The 10,889-nt window shown below is 41.3% G+C and overlaps 2 long non-coding RNA genes across 3 annotated transcripts in view; one reads left to right on the top strand and one right to left on the bottom strand.

Annotated features, from left to right (window-relative positions):
• LOC107971167 (uncharacterized) overlaps positions 1-3,864 on the bottom strand; it is a 51,170-nt gene extending 47,306 nt beyond the window's left edge. The window contains exon 1 of the long non-coding RNA XR_001714111.3: positions 3,780-3,864. This is a non-coding gene — a long non-coding RNA (uncharacterized LOC107971167). The remainder of the gene's footprint in view (positions 1-3,779) is intronic.
• A 272-nt stretch (positions 3,865-4,136) lies between these two features.
• LOC107971101 (uncharacterized) lies at positions 4,137-5,704 on the top strand. 2 transcript variants are annotated; one of them, XR_001714020.2, is made up of 4 exons: positions 4,137-4,265; positions 4,349-4,525; positions 5,161-5,213; positions 5,368-5,704. It is a non-coding gene; the product is annotated as an uncharacterized LOC107971101 (long non-coding RNA). The 2 variants fall into 2 exon arrangements; XR_002941580.2 differs by lacking the exon at positions 5,161-5,213.
• Positions 5,705-10,889: the final 5,185 nt, after the last annotated feature.

The raw sequence follows: 10,889 nt of genomic DNA on the forward strand, positions 1-10,889 counted from the left end.
TGCCTGAGAGCACAGCGGGAGGGACAATGATTGGGATATAAACCCAGGCATTCAAGCCGGCAATGGCTACCCTCTTTGGGTCCCCTCCCTTTGTATGGGAGCTCTGTTTTCACCCTATTAAATCTTGCAACTGCAAGGAAAAAAAAAGAAAAGCATAGTTTTAAAAAGCTAGACATAGAAGAATCCATCTATGGACTCTTGAGTCCATTTACATTTAGGTTCAAACATATTAAACTAATCTATGGTTATGGAAATGAAAATGTTTGCTTGATATGAGAGTGGTGACGATTGGAAAGGGACATGAGGAAACTCTGAATTGATGCAAATATTTCATACCTTGATTTGAGATGGATTTTGTGGCTGTAAATTTGTGAAAACTCATTGAACTGCACACTCTCAATATAATTATTTCACTCTGTAAATTATAATGAAATGTGTGCATGTGCTTATATGAGGGAAAGAGATGGAGGGAGAGAGAGATACAGAGGTGCAGGGGACAGAGAATGGGATGAGGGGAATTGGAGAACTCAAGTGTTGACACATTTTAAAGTTTTGCTGTGCAACTTGAGTAAAGGAATATGGTATGATTTAACAGGGAATTGAGATCAAGGAATATTTTCTTTCATGATGGGAGAAAACAGGAAATCAGTATGTTTATTGGAATGACCCAGTACAGTACAAAAATAAAAATAGTTATATAAGAGAGAGAAGGGAGAATTGCTGGAGCTGAAGGCAAAAGTGGGCTAAAGGACATGTGATCTAGTGCAAAAAAATGGTTTTAGAGAAGAGTAAAGGAAGTTCATCTTTGTAAGAAGCAGGAAGTTACAGTATACAGGTATTGATGCTGCTAAGTGGGTAACAAGTCTGTGGAAAGTCTCCTTTAATTTTTAAAAATGTTCTCTGCAAAGCGGGAAGCAAAGTCATCACCTGAAAGAGAAGATGAAGGAGGTGATATTGGAGGTTTGAGGACAGAGAAGGTGTGAAATGGAAGATTTAATGGATTAGGAATAAATAATAAGATATTCTTGAAGTGTTACAACCCTCTTTTAAGTGTGTGGTCATTAATTTATCATTGTGCACTTTTTCCCCAGTTACAATCTCAGGTATAGGCTTGGAAGACAGTTGCATTTGATCAAGGTTGCAGCTTTTCCAAGCAAATGTGACAAAATGAGAGAAGGGTAAGAGTTTCAAGGGTATATGCAAGAAAATTATTATAACGATTGACCATGGAACTTAAGTGAAATAAAATACCTAGATATAGAGACTATTTTAATGAACTTCCTTTAAAAATGCCTTCAGAAGAAAGGATCTATAGCTTCAAAAAAGTGAGTAATTGTAAAAAACCTCATATGCTCCTTGTTCAAAGAAAACGAAGTATACAATGCTCAACGTCCACATCTCCACCTCCACCCCAACAATACTCAGGGCCAACTACTGTTAATAGCTTTGTATATATATGTACACGTCAAAAATGTAGTTGATTTAAAAACCCTCTCTTTAAAAATACAGCATTTTTGAAGAGTAAAAGGACTGCATTCATAAAAAGAGATTCGTGGCTTTTTAAATAATAATAATATATAAATATATAAAATATAAATATAAAAATTAAAAAAACACAAATAATAAATCCAGACTCCCACACATTTATCAAATTCTGGAAAAATACATTAGAATAAGCAATTGGAAAAGATGTCCTTCTAATTGTTAGTTAATTGTACTAAGAGTGGAGATTTTTCTCTGGTAGTCCTGCTCTAGCACCAGGGAAAGAGGCTTTTGAATCCTGTCAGGAGCAAAACTTGGAGTTGCCAGATGTAAAAGGGAAAGTGGATAATGGGGAAAGTTTAAAGGTCCTCAGTGTTATCAAAGTAAACACTTGTTAAAAAATACTGATAAAACGCTTTAGAACTCTGAGGCAGGCCAATGGGAATGTGATGAACTACAGGAAGTATTTAGGTCAAAAATTTGACTATATATGTGTTGGTGATGAAGATTTGATTACAGGAAACATTTGGAAAATAGACCCAGAAAGGGGAAGTATTGATCAGCATCTCCTGGAAAAGAAATCATTAGGGGAAGAGGAAAGAATGCTTCAGCTGAAGCTCTCAGTATCAGATAATACTCCACCTCACATGCACACCTAACTTATTTTAATAAATATGAAGTAAACCTTGTTGTCTCTGGTAAGTTAGTTATATACAAAAAGACTCCAGGCCAGTAGCCAAAAGTCATTGAAAAGCAATTTAAACATTTATTATTTTCCCCCAGGAGTAGCTCCTAGCCCTATCCTATATAAACAGAGCTGATTCTTTTAGTGTCTTTCAGTTTTACTGTTCTACCCATTATTCCAATAAGCACAATAAAATCTCATGTCTGGGTACTGCCCATGAAATTGGGCATTCTTCCTTTAACATGATAGTGAAGGAGGAAAACTTAACTTTTTAAAGTAACTGTTACATACTACTAATGTTAAGATTTTTTGGACACTTATCAAACAATAATTCCAGGATGCGGGTGCCATTTTTATCATCTCCTTTTCCCAAATGAGACAACTGAGTCCCAGAGAGGATAAATAAGCAGCAGAGCCAGAATTCAAACACTTGCTTTGATGTTAGTACTCATGTACAACATTTTTATATTATATGTGGCCTTTCTATTAAACTCCTTGAAAGTGGTTATGAAAAATAAAATAAACAACTCAGACAAACTCAAGCAGAAGTAAATTTATCATAATGATATAAGGCTTCAGAGAACCAATGGGAAACTAGAGAACTGAGTTAGTGATGAACAAAAGTGGTGTTGTAGAACAATTGGTCTGATTAGGACACTGACACATTAATTGCCCGGACCTTAGACATTTTTAGTCTTTCTATCCCTATGACTAAAATTCAAAATCTAGCCACAGAGCATTACATTATCCTCACTTAAGTCATGTGCCTGCCTCCTGGTTACAGAAGAGAAGTGCCATTGATTTAAGTAGACTTAATATAAAGGCCAAGGAGTAGTTATTTAAAAGGAAATTGGAGTACCATTAAAAAGGGAAAAAATGATGCTCCAGTTCCTAAAAAGCCATACATGTCAACTAGAACCCATGCTTACAGCTGCCCATTATCTACACACCTTCCTCCCATAGACTGTCTCTGAAAAATGCTCCTGCCTAAAAATATACAGTTATTTCATGGACAACCCAAAACAAATCCTGCCACTTCCCAATAACTCACTGGTCACTTCATTGAGCTTTAATTCCTGGATCTGTGGGTAATATTCATACCCCCTCTAGATCCATTGTGATTATGTTTTGATACTCTTCAATCTGTGGACTAAATTTAGCCACCATAATCACAACTTATGTACAGATTAGGAAAAATAGAATACATATTAATTAAAATATATAGGTATATATCCACGACCATGAAGGAAGGACAAGTTTGTGAAGACCAAAGTTCTCAGTACTGTAGCAGGTCTTGAGGTCATATTTAGCATTTATGACTTCCTTCCTCCACTCTTCACTTAATATCTGCTTTTCTTTTCACCAGTATCTCAGTAGTGGTTCATTGCTCAGTGGTATACCCAAACTTTAATTATTGGCAGATCTGATCCCTTGAATGTCCTGACTGAGAAGAGTTTCATTGATTTACATTCTGATGCCAACTCCTTAATCTACGTCACACTCCAGAATGTTTCTTTAGCATTATATCCATTTCATACTACTCAGGCATTAAGTAATTTGTCAGAGTTCCCATAGCCAGTAAGTGGTAGAACCAAGGTATGAACTCAGGTACCTTTGACTCCAAAACTCACGCTTGTGATGCTAGTCTTGCTCCTTGAAAACATAGGAAGAGACTGAGACAGAAGTCAGGAAATAGGTGGAGCAACATCAGAGATAGTTGTTCCTATGGTAGGCCCACAGTCAGCAAAGAGAAGGCCTGTTGTTTAGGTATTAGCAAAATGGAAAGCAGATAAGACAGTTGCCACAACTGGGTGGGGGGAGGAGGATGCATGCTCAGACAAGCCCTTGCAAAATCTCACCTTGCAAAGTTAATCATTTGCAGGGACATAAAACAAACAAGTGATAGGGGTAGCAAAAATCAACTTAGACCTCTTGTGGGGGCGTTTCATCTAGGTTCTGGGAAGTGAGGTGCATCAAACAGAAAGAGTAACCCTTGTTTCTCCAGCCTGCAGAAAGGAACCATTATAGCTGAACTGCTGTACTTTCTTTCTGCCCTGCTTTATTATTCTCCATAGTACTTATCACCTTGTAACATCTGGTATATTCTACTTATTTAGTTTACTGTCTATCTCCCCTCACTTAATATGTAGGCTCCATGAGGATTTTTGTTTTGTTTTACAGGAACACACCCTGGCATATGGTAGGCCCTCCATTGATGTTTATTGGATGTGAATAAATGAATGTGTCATCGAGAGGATTCGTGATGCCCCGCTCGTCATGGAGATGTTAGGACTCTAACATCCAGTTTCAACTTTCCAACTGGCTTCTTGGAAACTCGTGGCTCCTTCTTAAAAACTGGTAAAACTTTCTGCTTTCGTTTATTGTTTACTATTTACCTTGTAGGCGGTTTCCTGCTGCAGCAGGATGTAACTTCAGAAAGAGGCCAGTGCATTCACAGTAGTAAAGACATGGAATCAACATCAACACAAATGCCCATAAATGATAGACTGCATAAAGAAAATGTGGTACATATACAGCATGGAATACTTTGTAGCCATAAAAAGAAATGAGATCATGTCCTTTATAGGGACATGGATGGAGCTGGAAGCCATTATCCTCAGCAAACTAATGCAGGAACAGAAAAGCAAACACCGCACGTTCTTACTTATAAGTGGGAGCTGAACAATGAGAACACATGAACATAGACAGGAGAACAACATACACTGGGGCCTGTTGTGGGGTGCAAGGGGAGGGAGAGTATCAGGAAAAATAGTTCTTGCGTAGTGGGCTTAATACCTAGGTGATGCATGGACAGGTGCAGCAAACCATCATGGCACACGTTTACCTATGTAACAAACCTGGACATCCTGTACATGTACCTCAGAACTTAAAATAAAAATAAAAATTAATAAAAAAGAAATCCTAAGTCTAAAAAAGAAAAAAAGAAAGAGGCCAGTGCTGCTTTCATTGCCTTTGTTCCTACCGTTTTCCAGGAGGCAAGTAAGATCCTAGCCAAAACCAGAGGCCCAAGAGTGAGACAGCCTGGGTAAATATCCTGGTTTCACCCCTAAATAGCCATGTACCTCTGTAAAAGATCCTTACCCCCCTGAGCCTTTATTTCCTCATATGTACAAAGTATTGGTACATTTTAAGATAAGGGTAATGCTAACTGGTTTTTATTTTGTTTGTTTGTTTTTTAGAGATGGGGCCTCCCTCTATTGCCCAGGCTGAAGTGCAGTGGTACGACCATGGCTCACTGTAACCTTGAACTCCTGGGCTCAAGTGATCCTCTCGCCTCAGCCTCCAGAGTAGCTGAGACTGTAGGTATGTGCCACCATGCCTAGCTATTAAAAAAAAAAGAATTGTAGAGACGGGGGTCTCCCTGTGTTTCCCAGGTTGGTCTCAAACTCCTGGCCTCAAGTGATCTTCTCACCTCGGCCTCCCAAAGTGTTGGGATTACCGGCATCAGCCATCATGCCCAGCCCACTTACTGTTTTATCAAATAAAACTGAATGTTTTCATGGCTTAACACATCAGAAGTTTATTTCATTCTCACGAGAGTCCAAAGTAGTTGTTTGTGATAGATATGTGATTTCCTCCACATAGTAATTCAGAGGTCCCAGCTCTTCTATGTCTTGTGATTCCTCCATACCCTCAGGGTCTCGAGTGACCCCACTTCCAAATGGCAAAAGGAGAAAAGAGATAATGGAAAGAGCATATCGGCCTCTTGGCTCATAGTAACACAGATCACTTCTACTCATATTACATTTTTAAGAACAAGCCACAAATATCTGTCAAATATCTGGAAAATATAGTCCCTGGATAGCCAGCTGTTTCTTAACAATTTTATCCAATGGAGGGCAGGGCATAGATCTTTAGAGGACGTTTATCTTTGTTTGCTCCTCTGGCCACCAAAGATCTGTATGCACATTTCTTCTCATACTTAGAATACACTCACTCTCTTCCCAAGGGAGATAAGCCAAAGTTCTATCTAGTTACTACATCCAGCTCAGTATCTATCAGGCTCCTATTGAGATAAAAGTTATCTGTCTCCCCCAAATCCTCAATGCACGATGGTGGAATAGATACAGAAAAAACCCAGTAAAAAACTCCCATTAAAAAACAGAAGGAAAGTTACAATGATTGGTGGCCCATAGCAATAACGGAATCTTACTGGTCAGATACATTCTGAAGACAGCCTGCCAGGGCGGTTGGGGAGACTCTCTGATTAGATCCTGATTCTTCTCTCTGTGGGAAACTTTCTTGTCCATCCCTCTCCATGATTATATCTCAGGTGGGTTTGGGGGAGCTTTTCCTCCTTAGTGGATACATAATTTTCCACAGCCATCTTTCTGCTGGTTCAGGTTTAGAGACCAGGGCATTACTATACAGTGGTGGGCTCTTGTAGACTACGTTTGTGGTTTCTTTGGCAGTACAATTATTTCAAATTCAGTAAGCTTTCAGTTAATTTATATTCAACCATTTCTGTGTGCCAGTAACCTAACCCCACTTTTTTCCTTGATAAAATTGTTGTCTGCCTTATTTCTTTGCTTTCTCATCCTATTGCTCTCTCTTTTCTTAATGGAGGCCATTTGAACCAGTTGGATCAAGTGAGAAGGAAAGAACCTTAATCGGATATCTGCTGAAGGACTAAGTCCATCTTTTTAACTGACAAGTCTTAATAAGCCTTTTTTATTCACAGACTATTTCATTCTGAACATTTTCTATTTAGCTTGAATTTTTGTGTGACTCTGAAAATTCGAATATTTGGTTGCTTTCTGGAGTCCCACATATCATGTAGGCTTTGTTCATTCCTTTTTTCTTTATTTTTTCTCTGTAATATTTCTTTATTTATCTCTGACATATCTTAAAGTTCTGAGAGTCTTTCTTCTGCTTAATCTGCCTTATTGTTGAAGCTTTCAAATGTATTTTATATTTCATTCAATGAATTATTCAGTTTCAGAATTTCTATTTGCTTCTTTTTATGATATCTATTTGATAAATTTCTCATTCATATCTTGAATTGTCTTTCTGATTTCTTTGTATTGTTTTTCAGTATTCTCCTGTATCTCACTGAGCTTCCTAAAAATCAATATTTTGAATTCTTTTTCCAGGATTTCTTAGATTTGTTTTGACTGGGGTCTGTTACTGGAGAATTACTATATTCCTTTGAGGGCATCATATTTTCTCATTTCTTTCATATTTTCTGTGTCCTTATATCGATATCTGTGTACCTGGCATAATAGTCACTTATTCCAGTATTTTGAATCTGCTTTCTTGGGAAGGGCTTTTTCCTGAAGATGTATTGATATTATTGGTTGGGTAGGGCACTTTGGCTTTGATTCTGGATGAGTGCCGTAGTGTAATCTCTGTATGATTACTTTGGCTGTAAACAGCATTACTAGTACCTGTGATTTCTTCAATTGTTTTAATAGTGGAGGCTGTGGTGAAGTTCTGCTGAAGACTGGGATGCCAGGTGGGCCAGTGATATGGTTTGACTGTGTCCCCATCCAAATCTCATCTTGAATTGTCATTCCCATAATCCCCACATGTTGAGGGAGGGACCCAGTGGGAGGTAATGGAATCATGGTGAGGGTACCCCCATGCTGCAGTTCTTGTGATAGTGAGTGAGTTCTCACAAGATCTGATGGTTTTATAAGGGGCCCCTTTAGCTCTGTACCTCTCCTTCCTGCCATCATATGAAGAAGGACGTGGTTGCTTCCCCTTCCATTATGATTGTAAATTTCTTGAGTCCTCCTCAGCCATGCTGAACTGTCAGTCAATTAAACCTCTTTCCTTTATAAATTAGGTATGTCTTTATTAGCAGCATGAGAACAGACTAACACAGTAAATTTGTACCACAGAGTGGGGTGCTGCTGTAAAGATGCCTGAAAATGTGGAAGCAATTTTGGAACTGGGTAACAGGCAGAGGTTGGAACAGTTTAGAGGGCACAGAAGAAGACAGGAAGATGTGGGAAAGTTTGGAACATTCTAGAGACTTGTTGAATAGCTTTGACCAAAATGCTGATAGTGATATGGACAATAAAGTCCAGGCTGAGATGGTCTCAGATGGAGATGAGGAACTTGTTGGGAACTGGAGCAAAGGTGACTCTTTTCATGCTTTGGCAAGGAGACTGGTGTCATTTGCCCCTGCCCTAGAGATCTGTGGAACTTTGAACTTGAGAGAGATGATTTAGGGTATCTAGGGGAAGAAATTTCTAAGCAGCAATGCATTCAGAAGGAAGCAGAGCATAAAAGTATGGAAAATTTGCAGCCTACCAATGCATTAGAAAATAAAAACCTGTTTTCTGGTGAGAAATTGAAGCCTGCTGCAGAAATTTGCATAAGTAACAAGGAGCTGAATGTTAATCCCCAAGGCAAGAGGAAAAACGTCTCCAGGGCATGTGAGAGAACTTTGTGGCAGCACCTTCCATCACAGGCTCAGAGGCCTAGGAGGGAAAAATGGTTTCCTGGCCTGGGCCCAGGGCCCCCTACTCTGTGCAGCCTCAGGATATGGTGCTTTGTGATCCAGCTGCTTCAGCTCCAGCTGTGGCTAAAAGGGGCCAAGGTACAGCTTGGGCCATTGCTTCAGAGGGTGCAAGCCTCAAGCCTTGGCAGCTCCCATGTGGTGTTTGTCTTGTGGGTCTGCAGAACACAAGAATTAAGGTGTGGGAACCTCCACCTTGATTTCAGAGGATGTGTGGAAACACGTGGATGTCCAGGCAGAAGTTTGCTGGACTTCTGCCATGTTGTGGAGCCCTCATGGAGAACCTCTGCTATGGCAGTGGAGAAGGGAAATGTGGGATCAGAGCCCTCACACAGAGCCCCCACTGGGGCACTGCCTAGTGAAGCTGTGAGAAAAGAGCCATCATCCTTCAGATCCACTGAAAGCATGTATCATGTGCCTGGAAAAGCCGCAGACACTCAATGCCAGCCCACGAAATCATCCTGGAGGGGGTTGTAGCCTGCAAAGCCACAGGAGTGGAGCTGTCCAAGACCATCAGAACCCAATTCTTGCATCAGCATGACCTGGATGTGAGACATGGAGTCAAAACAGAACATTTTGGAACTTTAAGGTTTAATGGCTGCCCTATTGGATTTTGAACTTGCATGAATCCTATAGCCCCTTTGTTTTGGCCAATTTCTCCCATTTGGAATGAGCATATTTACCAAATGTCTGTACCTCCATTGTATCTAGGAGGTAACTAACATGCTTTTGATTTTACAGGCTCATAGGCAAAAGGGACTTGCCTTGTTTCAGATGAGACTTTGGACTTGACTTTTGAGTTAATGCTGGAATGAATTAAAACTTTGGGGGACTCTTGGAGGGCATAATTGTGTTTTGAAATGTGAGAACATGAGATTTGGGAGGAACCAGGGACAGAATAATATGGTTTGACTGTGTCCCAACCCAAATCTATCTTGAATTGCATAATCCCCACGTATTGTGGGAGGGACCCAGAGAGGTAATTGAATCATGGGGGAGGTTACCCCCATGCTGCTGTTCTCATGATAGTGAGTGAGTTCTCACAAGATCTGGTGGTTTTATAAGTGGATTTTTCCCCCCTTTTACTTGGCACTTCTCCTTGCTTCCACCATGTGAAGAAGAACATGTTTGCTTCCCCTTCCACCATGATTTTAAGTTTCCTGAGGCCTCCCCAGCCATGCTGAACAGTTAGTCAATTAAACTCTTTCCTTTATAAATTGCCCAGTTTCAGGTATGTCTTTATTAGCAGTGTGAAAACAAACTAATACAGCCAGTCTTCAGGCCACAGTGGTAGCCACAGTGCACTGACCATACCTGTCCTTGGGCCCTAGGGCAGCATATACTGGCACCAGTATCACCAAGTGTAGATGGGATGATACTTGTAACTTCTTGGATGCTGGTAGTGGCAGTGGTGGGCTGGGTGGATGGGTGGGTTCTTGGGCCCTTGGGAAGCTGGTATGGTGTAGGCAATGACAGTAGCAGTGGTGGGATAATCATCTAGGTCCTGAGTGGTATGTGGTGGTGTTGGCAGTGGCTGTGATGTGCTAGGCAGGCCAGTCTCCAGGCCCACGTGTGGCACCTGCTGGCAGGTGCCCTTGAGGTGATAATGGCCAGGTGGGTAAGCCCAACCTCAGGCCTCCAGGATTGCTCTGGTGCCAGCAGCGGTGGACTGGGGTGGGCAGCTCCTAGGACCCCAGACTGCTTGCTCTGGCTTTGGGGGTGTGGGGAGCCAGGCCAGGCTGACTTACCCTCAGGCCCTTCAATGTTGTGTGCAGGTGCAGGAGTGGGACTATCATCAGGCCCCAAGTGGAATGCTCAGGTTGGGAACAGCAGTGGCTATGCAGTATCCCTGCTGTTGGGGAGGCAAGGAACTCCTTTAGTGGTGGCAGCCTAGGCCAGCAGGTAAGGAATGTGGACTCTGTTCATGCCTCAGCCCCAGCAATGGCAGCCAGCACCTCACTCATGCCTCAGCCCCAGCACTGCTGGGCCTCAGGACAATGTGCAGTCTGTTGTGGGGTGTGCTCTCAAAATGGCCCCTTGCTGTGGCTGTTTAGGACTTGGAGAGTGTGTGGGATCCAGTGCAAGGTCCCTTTCTGGAGCAGTGCCACTGGACCATCTTTAGGCAACTCCTTATGTTAGTTTCAGGGTTTCAGGGCCTGTAAGGGTCAAGGGGACTCTTCTGTGGCTAGGATTGCACAATTCCACTGTGGGAATGTGGTCCACTGGGGTCTCTCA

The sequence above is a fragment of the Pan troglodytes genome, chromosome X (assembly GCF_028858775.2).
Source record: "Pan troglodytes isolate AG18354 chromosome X, NHGRI_mPanTro3-v2.0_pri, whole genome shotgun sequence".
NCBI classification, from domain to species: Eukaryota; Metazoa; Chordata; class Mammalia; order Primates; family Hominidae; genus Pan; species Pan troglodytes.